The sequence below is a fragment of the Equus caballus genome, chromosome 6 (assembly GCF_041296265.1).
Source record: "Equus caballus isolate H_3958 breed thoroughbred chromosome 6, TB-T2T, whole genome shotgun sequence".
In the NCBI taxonomy this organism is placed as follows: Eukaryota; Metazoa; Chordata; class Mammalia; order Perissodactyla; family Equidae; genus Equus; species Equus caballus.
In genome coordinates, this window is record NC_091689.1 from 88,861,372 (window position 1) to 88,874,689 (window position 13,318).

The following is a 13,318-nucleotide window of genomic DNA, read 5'->3' on the forward strand; positions in this document are numbered from 1 at the left end:
GACCAGCGTTTTCCCTCCAGCAGTTTGGTGAAGCCACAGAACGAATGTGGAGCATCAACTTGTGTGCGTATGTGTGGAGTCAATGGAGCAGGGGTTAAGTTTGAATTTCTGTTCTCATAAATGCTTTAGTGACAGAATGCACAAGAAAATCTCCTAAATCCACCTTTTCTGTATTGGCCAATTTCATCCTTTCTTGACAGCTCAAAGAGTACATGATTGGAAAAGTTGGTACTTTTTAATTTTGTGTTATCAAGAAACTTTCGGCTTGGGGCTGGCCCAGTGGTATAGCGGTTAAGTTTGCACACTCTGCTTTGGTGGCCTAGGGTTCACCGGTTTTGATCCCAGGTGTGGACCTATGCACCACACATCAAGCCATGCTGTGGTGGCATCCCACATCCAAAGTAGAGGAAGATGGGCATAGATGTTAGCTCAGGGCCAATCTTCCTCAGCAAAAAGAGGAGGATTGGTGGTAGATGTTAGTTCAGGGTTAATCTTCCTCAAAAAAAAAAAAGAAACTTTCAGCTGTTAGAGAATTGGTTACATCAAAATGACCCAGACATTCTGTTTGGGGAGAGCACATGCTAATTTTATGGGTCAAAAGGGCTAGTGCAAACTTTCCAGAGCTGAGGCCCTAGGCCTTGGTAAAACCCCATAGCTAGTCTTTGAAAAATGAGTTATGTCACCTTATGGACTGGTGCTTTTGAACTCCTAGTTATTCCAAATAAAAATAAAATAAAATAAAAATCAACTTGTTCCTACATATGAATGTGGCTTCTCACAATTGCACTGGACTGAATATTTTGTTTATGCCTGGAGAAAAATGAAAATGTAGAGAACTTATTTTGTTCTAGATATAAGTAATTTGACATACTAAAGTTTCTTAAAAATAGGAAAACAGCTGGGTGACGTAGTGGTTAATTGTGCACCATCCTCTCCAGTGGCCGGGGGTTTGCCAGTTTGGATCCCCGGCATAGACCTATGCATTAGTTATCAAGCCATGGTGTGGCAGGCATCTCACATATAAAATAGAGGAAGATGGGCATGGATATTAGCTCAGGGCTAACCTTCCTAAAAAAAAAAAAAAAGAAAAAAAGAGAAAAAAAGAAATAACAAAAGAAAGAAAATAGACACAATTGTATTATAGTCTAGAAAGTAGAATTCACATATAGGTTTACGATTAAAAAAACTACCTTACGTTAAACTTTGAATTTATCTCATTCCATTTTAGGCTGTTCTCCTAGGAGCTGGAGGGTTGGGTTTCATCTTCTTTTCTTTCCTTTTAAATGAACCATTTAAAAAATAATAGATTTAGGTGTTAACACATTATTAGCTATTAACGCCTTAACTTGTGTCAGCCTTATCAATTTACAACACAGAGAGTGGGACTAGAGAGGCACAAGTCCCTAGGCTTGGATGGAGGGAACATGGCGATTGGTCAAGGCTGAGAAGAGAGGGCTTTTCTGTGGAGGCTAAGGACCAACTGGGGATATTGTAGAGAACGGGCATCAGCAACAGAATGGCCAGGGACTCAAGACTTACTTTTCAGGTTTTCCTGTGCTCGTGATATCATCCTTCACCCAGAGCAGGCCTTCACATGCCTGCAGGGTGAATTGGGCTCATTTTCATTTGCTTTCGGTCTCCTTTCCTCCTCTCCTCATGATGACCTCTTCCCACCTCCGTGACCTCATGAGGCTGGTGGCTCCATGAGTAGGCATTGGATCTAGGTCAATCATTTGCTCCGTGCTTAAGGGATCTTAGAGGCCACATGGTCCAACCTCCTTGTTTTCTACATCTTGCCAAACTAAGCCATCAGGGCTGGCTTCATGGCTTATAACCTGGCAGTTGCACAGATCTCTGCATTTAGAAGGGGGGCCATATTTGGTTTTGATGTTCTGCGCTCACCATCTTGAAATCCTTAATTTTTGAACACGGACTCTACATTTTCGTTTCATACTCGGCCCCACAGATTATGCGGCTGGTCCTGTAAGCCATACCGATACGCTTATGACTTAATGAATCATAAGACTGTTTGATTTTTAGGGAGTGTGGAAAGGATGAGTGATGGACAGGATTGAGAGCTCTCTAAAGGCCAGCATGAAAGATAAGTTTATGGGGGAGCGGGAGCTTTCCTAGGAATCTTCAAAACACCACATGTACCCTAGATTTGTCCCACTTGCAGATGACACCAGTCCTATCTTTAGATAGTAATTTATTCCTTATCTCTATTCTGAATCTCCATGTTCCCTCTTAAAACCGATTCTCTTTTATTCTATTCTCCCTGTAGTCACCGACAACTAGGCATTATCTCCTATGTACTTAAAGGCCATTATAGTCACCCCTCGACACTTTTTCAGGCTAAGAGATCCTAATTCTTTCATCCATCAGCTTGAATGCTTTTTTTTTTTTTTAATTGATGCTTCCTCAAAGAAGAACAGCTAGCTAGTTCGGGTAGCATTGTTAAAATCAGGGCAGAATTAATTTCACATCTAGCTATAATATTGCCAAGGAAAAGAACAAAGACAGACATGGCACCAATGAAAATCACTTTTTGAAATTAAGCTAAAATTAGCTAAACATTTGGTAATTGCAAAGTAATTTGAAAATCAAGTAGTTAGACTAAAACATTGATCAGGAAAAGGACGACAGGAAAGGAAAGAGCAGAAAAATTCATTGAAAACAACCTCCCCCGCAGACCAGAGGGAGTTTTTGAGAGAAAGTAGATTGCTGCTGATAGAAATATCAAAGCCCATTATTTAGGCAAAAGCCTTGAGAACACAAGATGTGGCCTTGCAGAGACAAGAGGACTAAGTCCTACACAGTGAAGCATACAGCTGTGCCTGTGTGTGAACAATTTCCATATACATACCCACCAGGAGATGAAAGAAGATCTATTATATTTTATGTTCCATTACAGGGTTCAAATACTGAATACAAACAAGTGAATGATTGGATAAGCAAAGAAGGTAAGAATAACGAAGAAGTCACAAGAGGAACAGGGGCTTGATTTGGTGTAATATTATGTATTCCTCTAGCAATTCACTTCAGAGAGACAGTGATTTAATTTCCACAAAACAGTGGCCCGAATACATTCAAGGTAGATGCATCAGAAAGCCTTTATTATTTTTTTCCTGAAAGAGCAGTTACATTTTTATATATTTCTGAGGTTGACAGTCCAGTGGCGATTGAGTGAAATAAAGGGCCTTGCTCAACGTGGACAATCAAGCCCCTCCTGGAAATGCTGACAGGGGACCCTGGTGTCAGAGGTGTGAGGATTGTCCATTCATTAGGGTGAGACGTAGGAAGCCTATTACTTGCCAAATCCTAGATGTTCACTCCTGGGGGGATCATCTAACTTCTCTGGATCTCAATTTTCTTGTATATGAAAAGCTCTGAAAATACTGACCTATCTGAGCATTGTTGTGAAAATAAAAGGGGTTAATGGCAGAGAAAGTGCTGTGAAAAGTTTTAATGTATTGTTTTTATACATTAAAAAGAGTTCATTAATAATGTGAAAATGAAGGAAAAAATCGCCCACTTCACCGGGGGATGGGCATTTACTGTGCTCTATGCTGTGGAGACATAAAGTGGAATGGGACTGGTGTTTGCCCTCAGAGAGCTTCCATCTAGTTGAGGAACAAAATGATATTGATAGTGGCAACCTCTTCCGTTTGTACTGCATTTTATAGACCTGCAAATTGGACCAACTACGTATACTCAAGAAGTGCATGCCACAAGCTCTGCATGGGTTTGAATCCTACTTTACAGGTAAGAAAATCGAGGCTTAAGGGGGTCAAATATCTCACCTCAGTTTTCTTATCTGTAGACTGAGATATGAACAGCTCCTCAGGGTTGCTGTGAGGAGTAATTGAAACAACAGCATCAGTAAAGCTAATGGCTGACACATGCCCTCAATAGATGTTAACTGTTACAGAATATGTATAGATATTCTTCTCCCAAACTTACTTGCCTTCACAGATTTTTGTGTGTGTGTGTTTTGGTGAGGGCCAATCTTGGAGGATGGTTGTAGGCAGTAAGTGCATTAGAAATTCAGAGAATGGAGTGAGCATTCAGGACTGGAGTCGATAGGAAAGTCTTTATGGAGGCGAGGGGATTTGAACCAGTGCGTAAAACAGTGTAGGATTTGGCCAGGCAGAAGAAACCAGAAGCCGCAGTTGGGAACATAGGGAAGAGAAGACACCAGTTTGACTTAAGAAGTATGGGAAATAAAGCTGGAAAGATAGGACCAGAAGACAACTGGATTCCTAGACGAGGCACTTGGATTTCATCTCATGGGTAGAGGGAAACGAGCAGTAGGGTTTTAAGAATGAATAATCTGGTGTTTTTATCCACAGTGAATGGATAATAAAAGGTGTTGGAAGTAGCTAGAGGTAGAGACAGAGGCTGGGAAGTTACTGAATGAGATTCAAAGCCCAGACCGGATCTGTGAGATGGAGATATAAGCCAGGAGAGGTGAGGGATTGGAAGAGAGAAGCAAGACTCGTGGGTGATTGGCTACGGGATTTGAGGCGGGGAGCCAACAGTCACTCTCAGTCTTCACACTGTGGTACTTTGAGGAATCATGTCCCTTAACATCACTTTGTTCTTTAATTGACTCATTTACCAAATACTTTCTGAGTGCTTACGATGGTCAGGACTCTGTTTAGGTGCTGAGATTGTTAAAAAAAAAAATGAGACAGTATCTGTCCTCCAAGTGTTCGCAGACTTGTGTCTGTTTGCAGCACCTACGGTTGTACGTGTTGAGTACTATAATGTCAGCATGAAAAGAATAGAAGAGGATGAAGTGGGGAGAAGTTATGGTGGAGGCAGCATTTGGGCAGGGTCTTACCCCTGGTGAGGAATTCAACAGGGGATGGGAAAGCACCGCTTCAGAAATGAAGAAGTTGAGAAAGTGTTTGGTGGAGGTTGGGGAGGACATGAATTCTGTTTTAGATAGACTCAAGACAAAGCGATAATGGAACCCAGAGTGGATGTGACTAGCAGGCACCTGGAAAGAGGGAACTGAGAGAGAGTCTTATTTACAACCAATTGAACGCTCCTTGTGACAGAGCTCTCCTTACCTCACAATTCTGCTCATCGTATTGCCGAACAATTCCAATGCCAGAGTTTGAATCTGGTCCTTAAATGAGCTGCAAGCTATTAGAGGTGTTTAAACAAGGGATAATTTCATTAAAGGGCTGTTAATTAAAGGAAGATTCTGCGAATCCTGTGTGGGATGGGTCTGAGAGGAAAGCTGGCAGCTAGGACATTGGTGGGGAAGCCAGCTCTAACTGTTACACATTTTTTTAAAATCTGGATTAAGCCAAAGTCTTCCTCATTGTTCCTTTCACTTATGGGTCTAGTTGAACTTGATTGGAGCAACACAAAATAAATCTACTCTTTCTTCTGCATGACAAGTTTCATATTCTTTCAAGGTCTTTCTGTCTTTTTTTTTTTTTTCCTGAGGAAGATTAGCCCTGATCTGACATCTGTTGCTAGTCTTCCTCTTCTTTTTGCTTGGAGAAGATTATCCCTGAGCTAAAATCTATGCCAGTTGTCCTCTATTTTATATGTGGGTGGCTGCCACAGTGTGGCTGACGAGTAGTGTAGCTTTGCCCCCCAGATCGGAACCTGCAAACCCAGGCCACCAAAATGGAGTGCACCAAACTTAACCACTATGCTACTAGGGCCAGCCCCGAGGTCTTTCTTTTTTAAAAAGAATCTTGCCCTGGTTCTTTGTGCACCATGGGATGTCATTTGTAGACGTTCATCATCCTGATCCATTCACTCAGGTATCGACCAAAGCTTATGTGTAAACATTTTACTGGGGAGTATGATCTAGGGAGCAGAAGTGAGATGGAGGAGCTGTGCAGGGAAGGAGGGAGAGTCACTAAAAGATGCATTTTCAGATTGGCCACTGCTTGGGGACAGGATGCACCATCCCACCACAGGGCCCAAGGAGCCATATGACATGTGTCTCCGGACTGTCTGTCCAGGGGGAGCATTTACCCATTGGCTGCCACCCCCATTGGTCAGAGGTTTGCCCAGTGAGGTAGGTGTTTACTCTTCCTCACTCTCGGGTTGCGTGTGCCTGAGCAGAGCGGGCACCCCCAACCTCACCTCCTCCTCAGCAAAGAAGCCCTGAGGAGGCAATGAAAGGCAGGAGGCTGGATCTGAGGCAAGTGCGGACAGGTATACCTGTGGGAAGTCGATCTGGTCCTGTGGCAGTGGCTGGAACTAGGGACAGGTAGGACCAAGAGAATCAGAATTGGGCACAAGAGGCATCTGATGCATCTGCTACCCACCAGGCTGTCTGCTGAGCTCTGGATGTGTTCTCATCTCTCCACATACATTTCAAGAGCTGGCGCTCAGAATTAAATAAACGCTCCAAATATAGTCTGTCCGGAGAAGATTGTAGGGCAGAGAGGAAGGGAAGAATGAGAGTTGTGGAAAAATAGTTTAAGATGAACATATCACAAATACCCAACACATATACTTTCCTTAATTCTCCAAACAGACATTGCCACTGGTGAAGTTCGGCAACAAACGTTCAGGATTTGGCAGACACAGCACTGGCTACTGGAGGCGGGGGGAGCATCCTGATGAATATGGGATAATCTTCACCTTAAGGAGGGCTCAGCCTCCTGAGGCTGGGGACCTGAAGGGAGGTTGGGGAGGCTGAAGAAGTTGCCAAAATTTTAATAAGGCAGAATGGGCTATGATGGATGGATAAATACTTCAGAAAAGAGCATAATTAACTTTCTGTCAGGTGGAGGGGTCAGAGAAAGCTTCAGCGGCTTTTGAGGTGGTCTGGTCCCTCATCACGCGTGCCAAGATGGAGAGGCGGAGCCGGAGGGATCCACCACGTCCAGGCTGGGGCACAACCTGAGCTGCTGGCAAAATTTAACAGTCCTAGGATTCCTGGTTTCAAGTCAACTGTGAAACCGCTAGGCACTCCTTATGTTAGAGGCTACATTCAATGCATTTCATTTCAAACAAATATTCCTGGCTTAAAAATTGCAGCCTTTTACTTATGTATGTATTTGAGTATTTTGAGCCACTGTTCCATTTCTTAGGAATCATATCTTTCCCATATGAATCACTGTTTCATATTTTTCTAGAGTACTAAAAGAGATTGTAAGAGGTTAAATTGAAGATGAAGGTGGGTATTTTTTTCCTCTTCTTCCCTTGACAAGAACACCGCAGAGCCTTTGTAAACAAAAGCCAGAATGCAGACAGTCTAGGGGTGGTTTCAGCTTAAAAAAAAGTATACTTTTTTTTTTTTTTTAACATGGTGAATTGAAGAATAGCTCGGGAAAAGAAGGAGCAGGTGGCTGCCAGAGCCTGGAGGGCAGAAGGCCTGGTATGGGGACAGAGAGCACCTCCTAATCAGGGCACTTGTGCCTTGTCATGTGGTCCCACACATCACTCTAGCCTTTGGACAGAGGGTAGCTCTGAGCCTCTTGTCCTCTGCCCCCCAGGCCCGGGGCCCCCTGACTAACACATGGGAAGGATTTAGAGACGAGGGAAAAGCCCAGAAATCAAATGTGGAGAGAAATTATGTGGCTAACAGCTGGAATTCATGAAGTTCCATATTAAGTGAAGGATTGATAGCAAGAAATCCAAAACACCCTTTCCCAAAAGACAGACAAATTGATGGCTTGAGGACAAAAAAGGCTTCTCAAGATTCTTGGCTTCTCTTTAAATGTAACTGTAATGCACATGTTTGTTTTTATAAGGGATAGCTATGGCTGTATTTGTCATGAATTTGGAATTATTGAATTCAAGGATGAATGTGGGGAGATGCATTAACTAAGTGCCAAAAATGAATTTGAAGTTGGACTGTGTGCTCATTTTACTTTTGAGACTTTCTTAATGAGGTAGGTTAATATTAAATGAAAATAATTATGTATGAATATTTTTCACCTAAGTTATCTTATTCAGTCCTCCCCCCTACATACCAAGAAATAAGTATTTTACAACCTCCCTCTGCTTAAGAGGAAATTGATGTTCCAAGAGGTTAATTTGCCCAGATCACACTGTGGCAGACGAGAACTTAAACCCAGGTCTTCTGCTCCCAGCACCCATGGTGTATCCACTCCACTGGGTTCCCAAACCTGAATGGGTTTCTGAATTAGCCCTGAAGCTTTTAAAATTTACTGATTCCTGGAGTGGCCTCCAGAATCTATATGCTTAAAAATCTCTGAACTGTTTCTGGTGATTAACCTCGTTGGGAACCCGCTATACAAAACTAAGGTAAATGAAACACCATTCTCTTACCAATCAGTACAAATTCTTTTTGACTCTGGGGACGTAGGTGAGTGGATCTTTTGAAAGTCCGCAGAGCCACACCTGGGAAGTGTTAGCATCCACCCTGCGACAGTTTGGGATTAGCTGGTTCAGACTGATTACTAGCACCTGGAAGCGTATGATGAGGGGGGAAGGTAGATCATAACAATATAAAGTGCTGTTTCTCAACCTTTTCCTGGGCAACGCGGAAGTGCAGGGACACATGACGGGGCTGCCATGGGCTGGGAACACTTGGACAAAACCAAAATCAGAGGAGCCAGATAGACTACCATCAAAATACAACATGCTGAATGCTTCAGTTCTGGACAGAGGTGAGAAGTACAATGAGTATGGAAAACAGCCAGGCTCTATCTGAGTAGCCAGGTGAATTCTTCTTTAATGTTTGTGAACACGGGGCGCTTACATACTTTGATGTTTGACAGGCCTAGTTTTGAATTCCAGCTGTATCACTCAGTGACCTTGGGAACCACTTCCCTTCTTTGAGCCTCAATTGGAGGGTATGAAGGGTAGTGATACTTTCATCCTAGAGTATTTAGAGGCTTGAATGAAATATGTATATAAGGTGATTAGTCCAGTGCCTGTAAATATCAAGTACCCTGTAAGTTGCAGTGTTATATCTATCTCTTATATCCAAGAGATCTTAAAATTTAATCAGTAAAGGGCATAAATGCTTTAATGATATCATAAGCAAACCAGGTTTCACACGCAGAAAAATTCACTCTAGTAAAAAGTAAGGGAAGCACATACCGTGTGAGATCCTATCTTAATCAAATCCTGCTTCCAGCTTCTAGATACGTGTGGGACAAGGGGCAAGCATTTGAGCATCAGAAACTGTATCTGCACAAGGGAGAAAGAGGAAAAGACTTCCAAGATATGGAAACTAGAGAATAGAAGTGCCCTCTGCTCCTAGCAGGCCAGCACAAAGACATGAAAGGCCCTTTTGAGAATGACTTAAAATGGAGTCAGCAAGACTGGGCTATAACCTGATTAACTGAATGAACGTATCGAAAGAGAGAACTCGTCATGCAGACCTGCAGTGGGCTAGCAGTGGAAGAGCAGAAAATGGAAAGTCAGAGAGGCAGATGTTGGCAGGTGCCCTCCTAGAACTAGCCAGGGGAGAAGGAGCCTTAGCTAAGGGACTTTGACTGTTTCTTTCCCATGGGCAAGACCATCAGCGTGGTGGGATGTCTATCTCAGGCAGTCTTAGCCTGACGTCACTTCATAGTCAAAGCATATAGCTAATTTATTTTATACGTCTTCTATACTTCTTGTGAAATAGTATGATCATAATTTAGCTCCCTGTATAGTTTGCTTATAGAGAAAAAATACACACCAGACTGAAGAAGCTAATAACCCTCAGCTGCTTACATTTATCATTGTAAAATAATAAGTTGGTTTTCTGGTTTATACTTCAGTCTTTTGTGAACTTAGTAAGCCTGAGTCAGCCTCCTTGAGTCTGATGATCTCTAGGACCTGAGTTTTGGGATGCATGAGGTTCATGCCAGGACCTTGGACAATGATGAGTTGAGCAAGACAATGTGTACCATCTGATAGTGACTCCTCCCTGTGGCTTCGCTGGTATCCTTGGTGGCCTGTGACTTTGCTGCACACCTGCTCACCGTGGGGAAAGAGTAAAATCTAGGGACAGAAACCACACATTGGGTTTCAAACGAAGGGAGGAGTTTTGCCCCAACTGAATCATGAATCAGCTTTAAGAGAAAATGATTTTCAGAGAAGATGAACATTCCTTTCCTCTTGCTGACCAGAAGTCTCTGGATTTTCTGAGATGTCTATTTAAAAGCTCCAATTACTCTAACAATAATTTCAAAAATACCACATTTCCTCACCATTGAATAGTTCCCAGTTGTCTGTCCCTTGCTTTGCTGTCCTGCCTCTCCTGAACTTTGTGTAACCATCGACCCAAGGAGCACAGACACCCAAACACCTGGAATCACCCATGTGAGGAGGCCTGGACTTAGACTTATTCCTCGAGGGGAAGATTTTCTTGTTTTGCTTTGCAGAGTGACTATCACTGCTTGCTAATTGACTGTTGGGCCTTCAATCCTGCCTCTTCTCCCTGCACACCATGGCCAGAGCTATCTTTCTACAGTGCATATCTAAATACTTCACACTCAACCGTGAAATCCTTCCGTGGCTGCCTTTTGCTCCCAGTTCAAGTCCCGACTTATCAGCGTATCCTTTTTTTTTAAAGATTGGCACCTGAGCTAACAACTGTTACCAATCTTCTTCTTTTTTTTGTTTTTGCTTTATCTCCCCAAACCCCCACCCCGTACATAGTTGTATATCTTAGTTGTGAGTCCTTCTAGTTGTGGCATGTGGGACGTTGCCTCAATGTGGCCTGACGAGCAGTGCCATGTCCGAGCCCAGGATCCGAACCCTGGGCCGCCGCAGTGGAGCGTGCGGACTTAACCACTAGGCCACAGGGCCGGCCCCTCATCAGCGTATCTTAATGTAAGACCCTGCGAGGTCTATTCATTGCTCCAGCCTCTTTTCTCCACCATTCTCACCTCTCATTCTAATGAGATCTACTGATCTACTTTCTTGAAAATATTCCACATATTCACTAGCCTCTTGGCCTTTGAACATACATTTCTTCTCCCTCTTTTCCTAGTTGCCTGGAAAGTCCTTAAATTTTTTGTTGAGACACCACTTCCTGTGGGAAACATGAAATTAATTCATTAAAAAATATTTCTTCAACATCTTCAGTGTGCCAGACACTATTCTAGGTGCTTGGGATACATTGGTGAACAAAACATGGAAAGGTCTACCTACCTCATTGGATACTAATGGCCTCTTTACTTGTGCCGTCTCTCCTAAACCACAAGCTCCCTGAAAACAGGGCATGTGCATTATTCACCTAAAGTCTAGAGGAATGCTTTGGTACACAGCCAGCACTCAATAAGAAAAGTTAGAAACCCTTAGGGAAAGACAAGAAAACTTTTTCTGCAAAGGAAACATATTCTGTAAAGTAAATATTTTAGAATTTTTTTTGGTCCATGTGGTCTCTGTTGTAGCTATTCAATTCTGCCATTGTAAAGCAAGCAGTATGTAAGCAAATGTGCATAGTGTGTCTCAATCAAACTTAGAAAATCCCTAAAGTTTCTTCCAGGTTCACAATTCCTTAATTATTTTATCTGTTTTGTTTATTTCTATACTTTCAGTATCTGGAACCATGTCTGGAACAGAGCAGATGCATAATATATACTTGTTGAATGAGGGAATTGAAGTGGATCTGAGGCAGAGTTTGGGTTTGAATCCAAGACTGGCTTCAAAATCCATGGTCTTGGTATGCCATATCCTGTTGGTTGTTTAACTGAATATAGATATTAGGGATAAGAATTCCCAAGATACTGGAATCCACGATGCTGGTCAGTTAGTTTAAAGTCATTACACTTTTTCTAATCTTGAGATGTCTTGCCCAATTGGATCCCTGCCAAAATTTGTTTGTTAGCCTTAAACAGTGAGGAATCCCCCTTAATAGTATATGAAGAATTAGGTAGTGGCTAGGGGGATAGTACCAGGTGGTAAATCGCTAATACAGTAGGTATGTGCAGAGGGGGAAATACCTTTAGGACAGAGAGGTGGTACAGAGAGGAGAGTAATTTACTTTCCAGAAGGTGGAAGGGTCAGAGAAGCCTTCAGAAATGTGGCAAGGCCTGAAGAGGATCCTGAGATGGTACACATTCCTCCCCATGTGTCCTAAATGGGGAGTCGTAGCACACAAGGGATTCACCTAGACTCAGTTATAACTTGAACTGTGAGCAGAATTAAGCAGAGCCAGAATTCTTAGTTCCCAGTCACCGTGAAACCACTAGACACTCCTTATGTTAAAAACTATATTTCAGTGCATTCATTTTAAACAAATATTCCTAACTTAACCATTGCAGCTCTTTACTTATGTGTGTGTTTGGGTATTTTATGTCATTGTTCTCTCTCTTAGGAATCATATTTTTCCATAAATCGCTTTTTTGTGTTGTTCTACTATGCTGAAAGAGACCTTGATTGTAAAAGGTTAAATGGAAGATGAAATAGAGTGAACCAACAGAGCTGTTTGCTTCGTGAACTCTGTGGAAGTGTTGAGTCAGCTGCTTGAACTGTTAACTGGAACATGCAGAGCCTGTTGCTCTGCAGCCTGAAGTCATTCTCAGTGTCTCTGGTTCCATACTGGTTTATGACCAATGACTAATGCTTCACCCATGAGTCATTAAACCCATTCTGCACTTTCCTCGTTCCATAATCTTCTTGGAATTCATCCTTGTGTCCAATGGTCCAATGCTTTATCTTGGTATTTGGATGACTGAATGAACAGAAATGGCAATAAAATGTATATGTGATATAACAGTTCAAAACACAATTCCCCTTAGAGAAGACTTTTAAGCAAATCAGATTCCTCCCAAACCATTTAAAATCTTCTGAAATATCTGAAGCTTTCCGTTTCCTTTGTGCCTTCATGAGAAGTCAACAAATACAGCAAGAGTATCTGCCAGCTCTGCACACACTTTGCCACAAAATTCAAGCTTCATAGGGTGGCTCTACTTTCTAATGCTCTTGATCAACTTCACTAATGCAAGAAAGCGAAACATGGATAATCTAATATAGATAGGAGCTGATGAATATGCGTGCGTTTGATGTTCTAGAAAATGACTTTTAAGAAAACAGTGAAGTACCATTGATAGCTAAACTTAGGATGAGAAGAAAAGACGTCCAACTTCTTGACTACTGCTCAGTTCCCTGAAATCCATATCATTTTAAGAGAAACTATCTTCACAGGAAGAGCCAGGAATGGCCAATAACTATGAGAGAATGTGGCAGACTGAGTGAAGGGAGGTGATTTGGGGTGGGAAGGAAGAAGGTATAAATAAGACATGGGACTATCCCATTCATGGGAGTGGGGCAGGCGCTGGGGGTGGGGAGGGAATAGAGTTAGCTGCCAGTACTGGCCAGCATTTAGCTTTACCTGTCCAAACAAAAGATCCAAAGGATAGAGCCT

General features: G+C 42.4%; 1 long non-coding RNA gene across 3 annotated transcripts in view; it reads left to right on the forward strand.

The window, feature by feature from the left end:
- LOC111774013 (uncharacterized) overlaps positions 1-13,318 on the forward strand; it is a 354,148-nt gene that overhangs the window by 239,484 nt on the left and 101,346 nt on the right. The window contains exons 2-3 of one of the 3 annotated variants that reach the window (XR_011439795.1): positions 2,915-2,963; positions 3,687-3,765. The exons of the other annotated variants lie outside the window; for them this stretch is intronic. This is a non-coding gene — a long non-coding RNA (uncharacterized lncRNA). The remainder of the gene's footprint in view (positions 1-2,914; positions 2,964-3,686; positions 3,766-13,318) is intronic. 3 annotated transcript variants of the gene reach the window in all.